Source organism: Rana temporaria, chromosome 4 (genome assembly GCF_905171775.1).
Source record: "Rana temporaria chromosome 4, aRanTem1.1, whole genome shotgun sequence".
In the NCBI taxonomy this organism is placed as follows: domain Eukaryota; kingdom Metazoa; phylum Chordata; class Amphibia; order Anura; family Ranidae; genus Rana; species Rana temporaria.
The window spans coordinates 226449007-226463334 of record NC_053492.1 but is presented as its reverse complement, the minus strand read 5'-3'; the positions used below and the strand labels follow the sequence as shown (position 1 = coordinate 226463334).

General features: G+C 43.0%; 1 long non-coding RNA gene across 2 annotated transcripts in view; it reads left to right on the top strand.

Annotated features, from left to right (window-relative positions):
• Positions 1-11903, top strand: part of LOC120937023 — a 45427-nt gene extending 33524 nt beyond the window's left edge. For both annotated transcript variants that reach the window (XR_005748663.1, XR_005748664.1), the window contains exon 4: positions 11716-11903. This is a non-coding gene — a long non-coding RNA (uncharacterized LOC120937023). The remainder of the gene's footprint in view (positions 1-11715) is intronic.
• Positions 11904-14328: the final 2425 nt, after the last annotated feature.

Here is a 14328-nt window from a genome sequence, read left to right as displayed (position 1 = left end):
ACTGATCATCCCTCTGAATGAGCCCCAAGGGACCAAAAAGAATGCACTGTGCAACATGCACTCACCTACCTGACACATGCACCCTGCACTACGAACATCCCCCGCCCACACAGTACAATGTAGATTGGAGGATCCATTGTCCTCCTTACTTTTCCATGGCCAGCTCTCCCCGGGCAGTATTGAAGGAATTCCTGCCATCAAGCTGCTGCTCTATATCCCTGCTGCCTGGATGTCAGCTAGCAGCCATTGCCCCTCTCCCCATGGAAGATCTGCTCCGAACACTGCCCCTCCCCCCCCTTTGGTTCAGTCTGTCCTAGTGCAGCCTGTGAAAAGTCATCCTGGAATAGGTTACCTGCACAAAGGAATCCCTGAATGCCTTACCAGAGGTGTAGAGCTCTGGGGCAGGCAATAACCTGCCAAACAGTCATCCGGTGGAGGAAGAATTTTACACTCCTAAACGGTGCCCATGAAACAAGATGACTGGCTGTCCACCCCCCCCCCCCCCTACCAACATCACTGCCACTGATGCAAGGAAGGGAGCTGGCTCCTCCCTGCCTGCACCGTCGGTGCAAATGACTGGCTGGGGAATTCCCCTGGTGTGCCGACAGAGGGCTTGCAAGCTGTGGCACGCATGTCATGGGTTCGCCATCACTGATATAGAGTAACAACAATATTTGCAAATATAAGGCTTTGACGAGGAATCATACCTTGACATTTAGCCTGAATATCCAGAAGACATGGTTAGAATGTCACTAGGAGCTGGTTAGGGGGAAGACAGAGTGATAAACATCCTAGTCAGAGGAAGACTTTGCATCTGAGCTCTGCCCCCCCCAGTTCCCTCCTCGAGAGCCCTAGTTGGTGCTTGGTCTCACTTTCACCCAGGCCCCCCAAATATTGTAAAAAAAATATATATTTTTCTTGGGACATTTGTGGCTCATGTAAATTTTATATAGGGGCAAGACTGCGTCAACCTCCACTGTGTGAGACAGTTGGTGAATCCGCTGATTTCCACTTAAATGGTTGTCCTGGCGTAAAAGGCTGCGTAGAAGATAAACAGCCGCTTGTGTGTCAGGCATAGTGGTATCAGTTGCCCAATAGGAGAGCCCTAGGATTGACAGACACATGTAGGCCTCCAGTATCATTAATCTCTTCTACCACTCCTTTCTAGAATTCCTATGTCGGTGGACAAGTCCAGAACATATGGATGAAGGTCTCTGCCACTCAGGCATTTGAAGCAGTGAAGAATTTTGTAATGTTGGTAACCTATTTTAAGTTCTACTTCCTTCTAGCAAACGAAAAAGTCGATCTGTCATACGATTTTTTTTTTTTTTTTTTTTTTTGGATTGTGTATGGGACATTAGTCTGCCTCCTTTTAAGCTGCTAGCAAGCTCAGCACCCCATTTTTTTTAAAGCCTACCTAAAAATAAAATGTATTAACTTGCAGTTTATTGGTCCTCAGATGTGTCAGAGGCATGCTTTTTATTTTAAGGCCAATACTTTTTTCATAAAGAAAATACCTGCAAAAATTTTAATGCAAAACAAGCCAGCAAGCCCAATAGAGCACATGGTCTTCTCATTTCTGTCCTCTCCTTTTATGCATTGCCTTGACCATAACCACTGTTTCTCCAGTGTGACCCTGACTTTGTGTAGCTCCACATAAATTACCTGTCCCAGGAATTTTCAGAAGTGTATGTGTCCCAACACTACATCTGTGTAGATTACCTTGTACATTTTACTGGCAGGCTTCTAATTAAGCATTGTCTCCTCGGCAATTGTGCCAGATATGGGGTCAACATGTAAAATCAGAGGGCCATAGGCTGTATATACTTCTGTAAAATATGTGAGAAGGTCAAGGTGAGCCCTCCTGGGTGACCAGACGTCATGGGGAGCAGTGGTAAGATAGTGTGGGGGGGGGGGACTTGTCACCCTAGTTTAATATGTGGTACCCTTTGTATGTGGACAGCTTTTTTTTTTTTTTTTTTTATTTATGCAAGAGTATCACTCTTTAAAATGTTAAAAAAAAAAAAAAAAAATCTGTGGCACCATGAACCTAATTATAGGGGCTTTCCTCCACGGTTCGTTGACACCTCACTTGGAAAGGGGTAGAAGAACCACTTGCAGTAAAATGGTAGGACAAATGCGATGTATTTATTCTGTCTTCCTTTCACCCAGACACAACAACTGAAGTTCACATCCCATCTGGTGTCGTTGAAAAGCCTCTCTGCGTCCATGACTATAATCTAAATATGGCATCTGTAGACTTTAACGGCCAAATTAAAAGCTTTATTTGGCCTCTCGCAGAGCTAGACACTGGTACAAAAGTGTGTAAATGGTTCAATTGGCTCCATACAATGATTTTATTTACAAAGCTACCGAAAGATTTGGATACTCCCCAAAATTTCAGGAAGCGATTTCTCTAACCTCTTTTGTATCCAGAAAGTGCTTCTGCTGCATGAGGCATTTTTCCAGATCGCCTCCAACCTACACAAGTCACCCAAAAAAAAGGGGCATTCGTTGAGGCCTCTGCTTCTGTTGCTACCACAGTTCTTATGTTTTTTGCTCCATAAGACTCCCTGGCCCCCGTGTCAGAATACCAGCGCTCGGGTGAGGGGGTTGTGGATTGCAATGGCAGTGTCCTCTGCTGTGGAAGGTGTGGGCTGGCATGCTATCCACTGAGGAGGAGGGTGGTTGCTGTGTCCAACACCACCCAGATATAGTGTATCCAAGCTCATTTTGATAGGGGGGGGGGGATGTATTGCTGGGTGTCCACCACTCCCCTGTAGTATAATTTTTAGTGCACCATTTGGTTAAGTGTGTGTGTGTGTGTGTTTTTGGGTTCCCCCCCTTAAACGTGTATGTCTTATGGAACGAAAAACTGTAGTCAGGGTACAGCACGGCACACTAGAGGTCCACACAATTCTGCAGAGGGGTGGGTAGTTGGAAAACGATGACATTTTGAGACCCTAAAATCAAAGGCTTGAATGGTTATTCTGAAAAGTTGGGTTACAAATTTAGTGTTTTTTTTTTTTTTTTCTCGAGTTGATGTTATATGTAACCGTATATCTTATGGTGTGTTACCTGTTTGCTGGCATGCCAATTGGCTGCAGCACTCATCTGTGTATTCTGAGAGCAGCAGGTTGCTGCTCTTAAAATACATGCCTGCATTGCTTCAGGGGGAAGATTCCGGCATCAACAGTATAAAATGTTGGGCATGTACAGTTTCCTAAGAGTGGGCAGATTGATTTAATAGATTTATAATGCGCCAAATACTGACCCGTCAGGGCAGTGTCTAAGCGCAGAAAACATAACTGGAAATAGATAAATCAAGTCAGGGAGGGAAAGAAATAGAAGGGAGAGCAAAAAAAAAAACTAAGAAACAGATCACCAGGGAACAACAGGGAGAACTAACATGACTCGGCCTGCTTTTTCTCAAAAAAACAAGTTTTTAGCCTTTTTACGAAAGGCCATAATAGAGGGGAGAGACCGAATGGAAACAGGGAGACTATTCCATAGAGCCATTGCTCTCACAGAAAAGCGTCTGCCCCCAAAGGTAAGCAGATGGGCAAGTGACAAGATCAGCTGTTGGTGATCTGAGTGCTCGTGCAGGGGCATATCGCGTTATCAAGGAATTCAGATATTGCGGGCTCCTCCCATATTAAGCGTGATAGGTGAGACAAAGAGCCTTAAACTCAACGCGATCTACCACAGTGAGCCAGTGCAGTGATCGCAGGGTAGAGGTAATATGCTCCCGCCTATTTAGGCCGGAGATTAGTCTAGCAGCCTGGTTCTGGAAGAGTTGCGGAAGCTTCTAATGTTGGGCATACGCTTTCTGGCAGATATTTCTTCATCCACATCAGTTGCTGTTAATGAAGGCATTTGTTTTGGTTCTTTTGTGGGCTGAATGAAAAAAAGAACACTACATGTATACCCAACATACACTGAGTTGGCAGACTCCTAATGCTGGCCATACCCTTAATGGGGTTTGGAGTCCCTAAAATGTCAGGACCATACAAACCTCCCCTAAATGGCCCCTTATAGGAAAGGAGACACTGAGGTATTTGAGAGGCATGTTATATCCATGGAAGGTATTTTTATTTTTGCCACAAGTTTTTGGAAAATTAAGCAAAACAAAATAATCAAAGGGTTTTTTTTTTTTTTTTCCCCCTCTTTTCAAAACCTTGTCACCAAAGTCTGCTTATCAGAAAATGTGGTGTACCATACTTTTTTTTAAAAAAGGGTAATTTTAGCAAGGTGTTCATACTGTCCTGCCATTTTGGGGCCACTGAAAATGTCATGGGTAGGCAAGACGCCCATGTGTAATTAACACCCCTTGACCACCTGAAGGGGGATATGTGGTTAGGCTGCCAAAAAGTCTTGCATGTGATAACCCCTATATGCCAAAGTAGCAGAATGTGTTTTGGGCTGTAATGCCACTCTCTTTGGTAAACTTTGCATTTAAGTTACTGCTGGTTTCACATCCATCTTTAGCCATGTTCACATCATTTTGATGTCTTTTTGTTTTTAAATCTCTTGATTAAATTATGGGCTGCCTTATCTTTACAATGCTGTCCTCTTTGCAGTTTGTTTGTGGTTTGCAATTCTAGCACACCACAGTATAAAACCAGAGTAGCTTTTATTGGGAAGCACATGGTGGGTTGCTTTTACAGTTTTTTTCTCCATTGTTTTGGCTCATTTCTTGAAACAAAAATTACATTCTCAAAACTCTAAGATCATTTGGCAAAACAGTCTTACAGTTTAGCACAACACTATAACTCAGGTCCAAAAGCTCATATCTCTCCCAAAACTGTTCACCCATGCTTCAAAACCATATTCCTTTCCCATATAAAGAGTCAGTGCCCCCAAAATGGCAAAGATTCTTCTCAATTGCCTTGGTTCATTTCTTGAAACGGACCAGACGCTCTCAACTCTCTTGGTGTATTTGCCAAAATAACCTGGATGGTTTGCGCAACACCATGGTTCACCTTCAAAAGCTCATAGCTTTGCAAAACAGTTCACTCGTGTCAAAACGAAATTTCTTTCTCATTCAAATAGTCGGTGTCCCCAAAATGCTTCATCCCTTTGGCATTGTGGAAGCACTGCGAGTCAAAATGTTTAGATGTTTTGTCTCTATGGCAGAGGACCATTGAAAAATCCCCTCATGTTCACCTTTCAGTCTTAGCCCAGTCCTTCATTGACAATAGTTACCGTACAGTTTTTGTCTAGCTAACTGAATACAATTGTGTATAAAACTGAAAAAAATAAAAGATTTTAGGATAAGAGTAGCCTCCAAGGTTTGCCATCACACATTGCACTCATACTGCCAAGGAAAAATAAATCACAGTATTGTAACCATTATCATTCACACACAAAGTAACTTCCACACATCAGAGTAAAAAGAAAATGTATACAGCATAATATAAGGAAATATAAACACAAACAAAAAATAAGAAATTACATTTAGCCTACAATGCTGTAAATAAAGCTGGAGTTTCACAATTACTGTAACATCTCTTCACTGGTCGTTGTCCTCATCCTCCCTCTCCTGGCCACCGTCCGCACCCTCCTGCCCATCCACATGCTGCAGTCTGTCTGGCCACAGATTCTCGTCAACATCGCAGCGTATATCCTCCCTTGCGACGCAACGAGGGAAGAAACAGCGTGCATGTCTAAACCATCCCCTACACTGATCTCATGTAATATCCTCACAGGCAGTATCCATTGCATGGAGCAGGGACCTCTGATCTTGAGCCCGATGCTCATACACTCTCCACCTCCAAGCGGAGAAAAACTCCTTAATAGGTTTGAGGAAAGGAGAGTAAGGTGGTAGGAACACCATATCCATCCTTGGATGAGCAGTGAACCAGGCCCTGATAAGCAGGCCACGGTGGAAATTCACATTGTCCCATACAATTATATATTGTGGTAGGTGAGGCCCTATGAGACCACTCTCATTTTCAGGAATCAATTCCAAATGAAGGCGGTCCAAGAAGATGAGGAGCTTCTGTGTATTGTATGGGCCAAGACTGGGGATGTGAGTGGCCACACCATTCTCAGAAATGGCAGCACACATAGTTATATTGCCCCCTCGCTGGCCTGGGACATCCACCGTGGCCAATAAAATGATGGCCATGTCTTCGGCCCTTGGCCAGGTTGAAGCCAGCCTCATCCACATACACAAGTATGTGAGAGGTCTCGTTTCTTTCCAATGCCATTATTCTCTACAATAGAGTAAAAGAAGAAAACATCAAATCAGTCATAGAGAAGAGTCATACACTACAGTTACACAGCTACAAAAGTTCAATATACTACTGGCCAGTATTTCAGTGGTTCCAAACCTGGGGTACATGTACCCTATGCAGAGGTACTACAGGTGGTATTTGACAGAAAGGGGAGGGAAAAAATAATCGATGACTAGACTTATTGAAATGTTACAGTAAAACCCACAGTATTAGATTTACATGGGAGGCACTACTGTAATTGCAGCTCTTTGACCCTTTTTCTTACTGTATTGTATGTTAAATTCTTCAAAATAAGGATTATAATGATAATTGCATCATACAGTAAGCTGCAGTTTTTAGGCAAAATGTTTATAAATCGAATACGTAAATCAAATCCTTCATACCTGGATTCAGAAATCGGGTAAAGTGGGTACTGAAACCAATACATTTTGGGAACCACTGCTTACGGTAATTGTAAAAAGGTTATCTTGATGGACAACCAGTGACTGACTTACATGTACATACTTGTACCACAGCTCTTTCACTCTGCCAGAGTTCCTCTCAAATGGTACCCTGTAAATTTGCTTCATTGTCATCTGATGCTTCTTCAATATGCGGTCTATTGTGGAGATGCTTATAGAGTTGACATTTTGGAATATGGCATTGTCTTGTAGGATTGCAGTGCGGATCTGTCTCAATGTGATGCCATTATTTGCAATCACCATGTTACAGATCTCTTGTTCTTGTTGTTCATTGAAAAGTTTTCCTTGGCCACCCGTGCCAGGTTGTCGTCCAATCCTAGTCTGTCTGTAACGCCACACAGTAATGCAAGGCTTTCTCCCTGGTGTGGAGTGTCGCGATCGCCCCTCCCTTGGACTATGGGAGATTCAGGACGCCCACTAACACACAGCTCCTTTTATCTTCAACGTAGAGAGTGTCCTGACTCTCCAGTAGTCCAAGGGAGGGGGCGAGCACGACACTCCACACCAGGGAGAAAGCCTTGCATTACTGTGTGGAGTTAGACAGAAGAACAGGAATTGAGGATTTCTCAGAAGAAATAAGGACATTTAAAAGCAAAATCGAAGGATGAGGTAAATGAAGGAGGACTGTACTAAGGTAAAGGAAGCTATCTAGGAAATTGTACCTTTCACAACCCCTTTAAACTGAACAAAACGGCTCATAATATTTTCTTCCCTTGACTTCTTTGTCAAGAGCAATGGCACAACCATCCACCCATCCCTGCATGCCAAGGTGTTATTCTGGAATCTGAACTCTCCTTTTGACCCCACATCCAATCACTTTCCAAAGCTTGCCGCCTTAACCTCTGTAACATCTGCAAAATACATCCCTTCCTTACCAATGAAATCCAAAAGCTCCTAATTTACTCCCTGGTTATCTCTCACCTCAACTATTGCGACTCCTCATTGGCTTACCTTTTTAATTGGTTAGCCCCCCTCTTTCAGTCCATCATGAATGCTGCTGCCAGGCTCATCCACCTTACAAACCGCTCAGTGTCTGCTACCCCTCTTTGACAATCCCTCTATTGGCTGCCACTCACCCAACTAATTTAATTCAAAATACGAACAGTAACTTGCAAAGCCATTCACGACTCCAAAGCCAGCCCCCCCAGCTACATCACTAACCTAGTCTCAAAATACCTACCAAATTGTCCTATACATTCCTCCCCAGACCTTCTGCTCTTTAGCTCACTTGTCACCTCGACTCATACTTGCCTCCAGGACTTCTCCTGAGCCTCTTTCATCCTTTGGAATTCCCTACCCCAATCTATATACAGGTCTCCAACTCTATCCACTTTTAGGTGATCCCAGAGACATTTTCTCTTCAGAGAAAGCCTATCATGCCTCCACCCAACTCTACTTCTATTTTCTTCATCAGCCATCCCCATACTGTTATTACCTTTTTGTATCACTTAACCCTCCCTCTCACATTGAAAGCTCTAACAAGCGAGGCCCTCTGATTCCTCCTGTATTGTAACTGTACTATCTGCCTTAACATTGTAAAGTGCAAACGGTTGGTGCCAACGCTGTATCTTGGCCTCGGCCAACACTTTGCAGGGGGACAGCATGAAAAGAGTCCCCGCTGGCTTGCTGTACACTTTTAGTGTAGCCCCATTCTAATGAGGTGGACTGGGCCACAAGACAAATCGGCCTAGCGGCCTCATAGCTGCCGTTATTTTAGGGATGGCGCAGACGCAAGGGACACTAATATGGTCACCTATACCTGGCAGGTAGGTAGTAGGACTCTCCTACAATCCTTTGCTTGTGTCAGTTGTACATATTAAGAAATCTTAATTTTATTTCTATCGATTGCTGATTAGAAAAATAAACAGATGGATGTATTTGTTCCTGCCCCCAATCCTTTCTTTTGCTTACTGCCTGGACCACATACCTTCATCACTGCGCTTTTTCTGTGCTCTTTATTATCCAGCTGGGTAAAAACAATAAAACTTGTGGTGAAAGGTAGAGTTGAAAGTAGAACAGCAGATTCAGGCGTAGTAATAGGGAAACAATCCTGCTCCCACGTGTAACACTTCTTGCGCCACTACTGCCTGAGTGGACTTGGTGTACCTGGACAGGCCTCTCTCACTGACCTGGCAGCCAGAGTATCACTCGGAACTTAGAGGAAAAGTCTCTGCCACAGACCCTCCTTAGAATTGAGATAGCAGAGGTGATCCTCCTTAATAGACTTTAGCCTGGATCTCCTTCAAATAGTTTACAGGTTCCCGAATGATGGGTGACCAACGTCCAGCCTTTCAGTAACCGGTTACCTTGATTCCCGGTGGATTGTCGAGACCCTATCTGATCGCCAGCCTCATCGACCTACGTGAAAGAGGCCTTATTGTCTGATTCATATTTTGAATCCTCAGTCTACTTCTGAAGAGACTGTACATAAGCAGATTTCATGACTTGAATTTCTAAGGCTTTGTCCCTTACCTGGTAGATGAAGTACTTTCTACGCTGCAGTTTGAACCTCTACCTGCTGTTCCAGGCAAAGGGCCTTTTTATACACAAACGCACACACAAGAAACTCTAATTCCTTTGTCTGTGGTAACTTTTAGCTTGTCAAACTGTCACAATGGATCAAATTTCTTAAAGGAGACCTCTCCAGTACAAGTTCAAACCCATAGGTCCTGGTGTTTTTGGAACAAATATGAGCACTGCACTGGGATTAGGGATTGGCTCTGGCGTGCTCGCACAGTTAAAGCGGATGTGCCACGGGAAAAATATATTAAAAGCCAGCAGCTACAAATACTGCAGCTGCTGACTTTTAATATAAGGACACTTACCTGTCCTGGAGTCCAGCGCCGATCGCAGCAGATGACGAGCCGATCGCTCGTCACCCTGCTGCTCCCCCCTCCATCCTCGGTGAGGGAACCAGGAAGTGAAGCGCTCCGGCTTCACTGCCCGGTTCCCTACGGCGCATGCGCGAGTCGCGCTGCGCCCGCCGATTGGCTCCCGCTGTGTGCTGGGAGCCGAGTGTTCCCAGCATACAACGGGGGACGGACGGGAAGGAAGGAAAAAACCCGTCGTTTGCCCGTATCGTAGGGCCGGAAGTGGGTGCAGATACCTGTCTGTAGACAGGTATCTGCACCCCCCTCCCCCCTGAAAGGTGTCAAATGTGACACCGGAGGGGGGGAGGGTTCCGATCAGCGGGACTCCACTTTAGAGTGGAGAACCGCTTTAACGCGCAGAGCCCGCCAGGAAGTCTGCATGACGCTGCACTAATCACAGGCAGGGAGACATTGTCCCGATGCTTGGCTGCAGAGATCGGCGAAATGTCTCCTTGCCTGTGGTTAGCGCAGCGCTGTGCAGACTTCCTGGCGGCCTCTGCACATGGACTGTGCAAACGCGCCGGAGCTCATCCCTAACTGGGATACATAATCCTTTTTTTTCACTTTTATTTAGAGTACCAAAAAGCTAAAATATTTATTATGGGCATGGAACATAGACAAGAGTCCCTGCTGTGCAAATTGAATAATGCACCACCTCCATAAATTGCCCCCCCAAAATTAATAACATTTAATTAATCTGCACCTAAATCTAAGTGTGTGTTAGAGATATATCTATTATGTATGATAGATGTCTCCTACTTGCTGATTCATGACCTGCAATAAAAAATACTTTCATATATTTATTCCATAAAAGTATATGAAAAAATGTAATTAGAATGAAAAAAATAAATAAAAAAAATCAGTATCTTGTTAAGTCATTAGTGGTAAAATAAATAATCCAAAAGCCTAGCTTGTAAATATAAGGGCAAGAGTGTTATGCATTGCTAATAAAGCAATTTAGATCCAGTCAGTATTCAAACCAAATGCGCTATATGATTTTAATAAAATGGAAACTAAATGTTTTGTTATTCTTTAACTGGGAAATTCCTCTTTTTACATGTATTAGCCTCTAGTGTGGTATAAATCTATTAGTTCCTATCAGTTTTATCTCTGACAGGTTTTTTTCTGATGACATATGGTGTAATGCTTTGAACCTCTATGATTCCAAACACCTTTTTTTTTTTTTTTTTTACCGATATGCTTGCCTATTCTAATGTTCAGTGCCATGTGGTCCTCCCTATGTACTGCAGACCACACGGGTACTGAAGCAGATACACCACATTCTTTGTGTAAAATGTAATAAATTCACAAGTATACATATGCTTAGTAACTGTCAAAGAGAATACCTTAGTCTGCTGGATACTATAATCTCCACACCTACAAACTGCACCTTCTACACTAAATTAGGAGAAATCAAGTTCCTTTTTTTTTTTTAATGACCTGAGTGGGTAACTGGGGACCTAATGAAATCGTTTTTAATATGGCCCAATGTTTCTAATCACTTTTATTTTTTATTTTTTTACCAAATATTGTTCGAAATAAGTGGTAAGTAAAGCCCACTCCATACTATTGGTTTTAACCAAAACTATTTTGGGTTGTATTAAGGACTCCCTATCTAGATTTGTAGTAATGTAATCCAAAGAATTCTCATATCCTTTTTAGGATGAAACGTTCTTTAAGGACCTTAGCATGTTCCTAATAATTGGCCTTCGTGGAATGGTCAGGTCTGCGTAAAAACTGCCCTTTTGTGACCCCCCCCCCCATTGTATGATGAAACCATTCCTGTGTTTTTTCTATTTTATTTATTTTTTAAGGATGTCCTGTTGACATACTTTCTCACATGTTTCTAAATGGTGAGATCAAGAAAGTTGATTTCACTCCACTCATAACTGAGCTTAATTCCCCAGTTGTTACTGTTCACATGTTCCATGAACTGATGTAATGATTGTTTCATATAAACAGGACATCATCGTTTTCCAAATAATACTCTCTCTTCCCACCAGGCCATAAAAAGGTCTGCTAGACTGGGGGCTTGCCTCCCATGGTGACCCCCATCTTTTGTCATTTGTTGTCATACCAGAAATAATTGTGTGTCACACCAGAAATTGACAGTCGCTCCAAAATAAACATTTTCTGGTTGGGTAGGAAGACAGAATCATGTAAAAAGTGTTCAATGGGTTGCAACCCTTTTGTCCTGTGGAATGATGTATAAAGAAGAAACGTAAGCAGTGACTAGAAGATGATGATCCTCTGATTTAATTGCTGGAGAAAACATCTACGTATTTACCTACCCTAGATGTGATGGAGTTTAATACACTAATTATTGGACACCACAGGGGTTTTTTCGAGGTTTTTATGAATCTTGGGTAAGTAATAAATGACGGATATGCTGGGGGCTGTCAATACAGAAGGGACCAGCTTAGATTCAATCTCTCTATGGGCAGGAAAAATCGATCGATGGTCATCATGTCTGATTTTCCGCATGCTATAACCACTAGCAGTAATCGCTGTGTTCTGGAAAGCTATGCCAATGTGGCTGCAGGAAAGAAAATTGCATAATCAATGGCCTGCTTTACTCACAACTGATAAGGCTCCAGTGGGTACCCTAGCAGGTCACCAACCCTGCCCCCCCCCCCCCCCCAAAAAATGGAAGGAGCTCTAGACCAAAGGATAAGAACCCAAATTAATTTATTACAAACTTCTAATAATGAGCATTACTAACTTATACTAATCAGCAATACATTTAGGGCTCAGAAAAAAACTTCCCCCTTCATCAGAGCTTCAGTTAAAATGGGAACCTTGCTTGGGCTCAAAATAGAGTTTTCCTGTGTTAATCTGTGTAGAGAAACACATTTCTGTATCAGGAAAGTTACATGCCAGCAGTATCTGCATAAGCAATCAAACTTGATTGCTCACGCAGATACTGCTGGCTAGCAACACTTCCTGATCAGCAATTGGCTTCCCTAAACTGATTAACACAAGAACTGAAACCCTGATACAGAGGGATTTTTTTCTGCCCCCTAAAACTCCTTACACATTTTCTTTTTGTACTTGTACTTGTACATGAGTATCTATGTGGAATAGTGTAAGTCTGGAGGACTTTTGGGACCCAATTACTAGAAGATCGATGCACTTCTGTGACCAATCCATCAGTTATTTCCTTTCTCCTGTTTCTTTCTTTATTGGGTAATAATTCTAGTAATTCTACCCTTTAGCTCCTGAGTGGAGGATGGTGTATATAACCCCTCTCTTTCTTCTATTGTTTGTGCACTGGTGCACAGTCATGTTGGAACAGGAAGCGGCCATCCCTAAACTGTTCCCACAAAGTTGGGAGCATTAAATTGTTAAAAATGTCTTGGTATGCTGATGTCTTTAAGGGTTACCATCACTGGAACTAAGGGGCCAAGCCCAACCCCTGAAAAACAACCCCACGCCATAATCCCCCCTTCACCAAATGATTTGGACCAGTGCACAAAGCAAGGTCCATAAAGGCATGGATGAGTGAGTGGGTACCTTAGTAAAATGCCTAAAAAATTCCCCAAAATTGTATACATGCTGGTGTGTGGATGAAGCTGCCCTTTAGTTATACAGAGCCACAGGTTTTCATTGGGCACCATTATAACCTTCTTGAGTGATGGAGAAAAATTAAATACAGTACCAGTTTGCAAAAGTGTATTTGCTTTGGAAGATTTAATTGCGTCTAATGTTGGGTGTCCTACATGTGTGAATGCTGCCGTGTTAAGCACAATTAATTGATTTTACATTTTGGAATGGGATGCCTCAAGATTTCTAAAGGGTGCCTTGACTGAAAAAAGGTTGAGAAACACTACCATAGACACACTCCTAAACCTTGTGGACAGCCTTCCTTGAAGAGTTGAAGCAGTGATAGCTGCAAAGGGTGGGCAAACTCATGTTGCTCTTAGTTGCACAACTTCTGATGCAATTTCCATGCGTCTTCAATGAACGGGATCCAATTTTGAGATGATTGTGACTTGTCCATTGACCAATCAAAACACATCCTTTGCTTCTGGTATGGAGGAAACCTCACACCAAATGTGTGTGTGTGTGTGTGTGTATATATATATATATATATATATATATATATATATATATAAAAAAAATGGGGTTCCCCCCAGATACATACCAGGCCCTTTGAGTCTAGTATTGGTCTTGAAGGGGAACCCCATGCCAAAATTACCAAAAAAATAACATTTGGATCCCCCCCAAAGACCATACCAGACTCTTATCCGAGCATGCAGCCTGGTAGGTCAGGAAAGGGGGCGCACTCACTCCCCCCTCCTGTATTATACCAGGCCACGTGCCCTCAACATGAGGGGGGGGAGCTTTGGGACGGGGGAGTTCCCCTTCAAGATCCTCAGAATACAAGTGGCATGCCACAAATCGTATCAGCTAAGATGGTGATATGACTTTCATTCAAATCAATAGGCTAAAATCATGCCCAAGTTGGCAACAAAGCAGTGCAATAACCTCGGACACAAGTTGGACCAGTTAAAACGGCTCACATAGGGAACCATTGATTTTGACATGTCATGCAACTTGTGCTCTCGAAGTCAGAGCGCGTGTCAGACCAGTGTGAACCGGTCCTAAAGCCAATACATTCTGTTGTCTACTTTTAGTGCCTAATATTGGGTAGAAGCAGGCATCACAGGTCTTACATAATCATGAGCTTTAAGGGTGTATTCACGCTCGTCTAGTTTCCTGTCGTAAATTGCACACATTTTTACTATTTGCAATGTT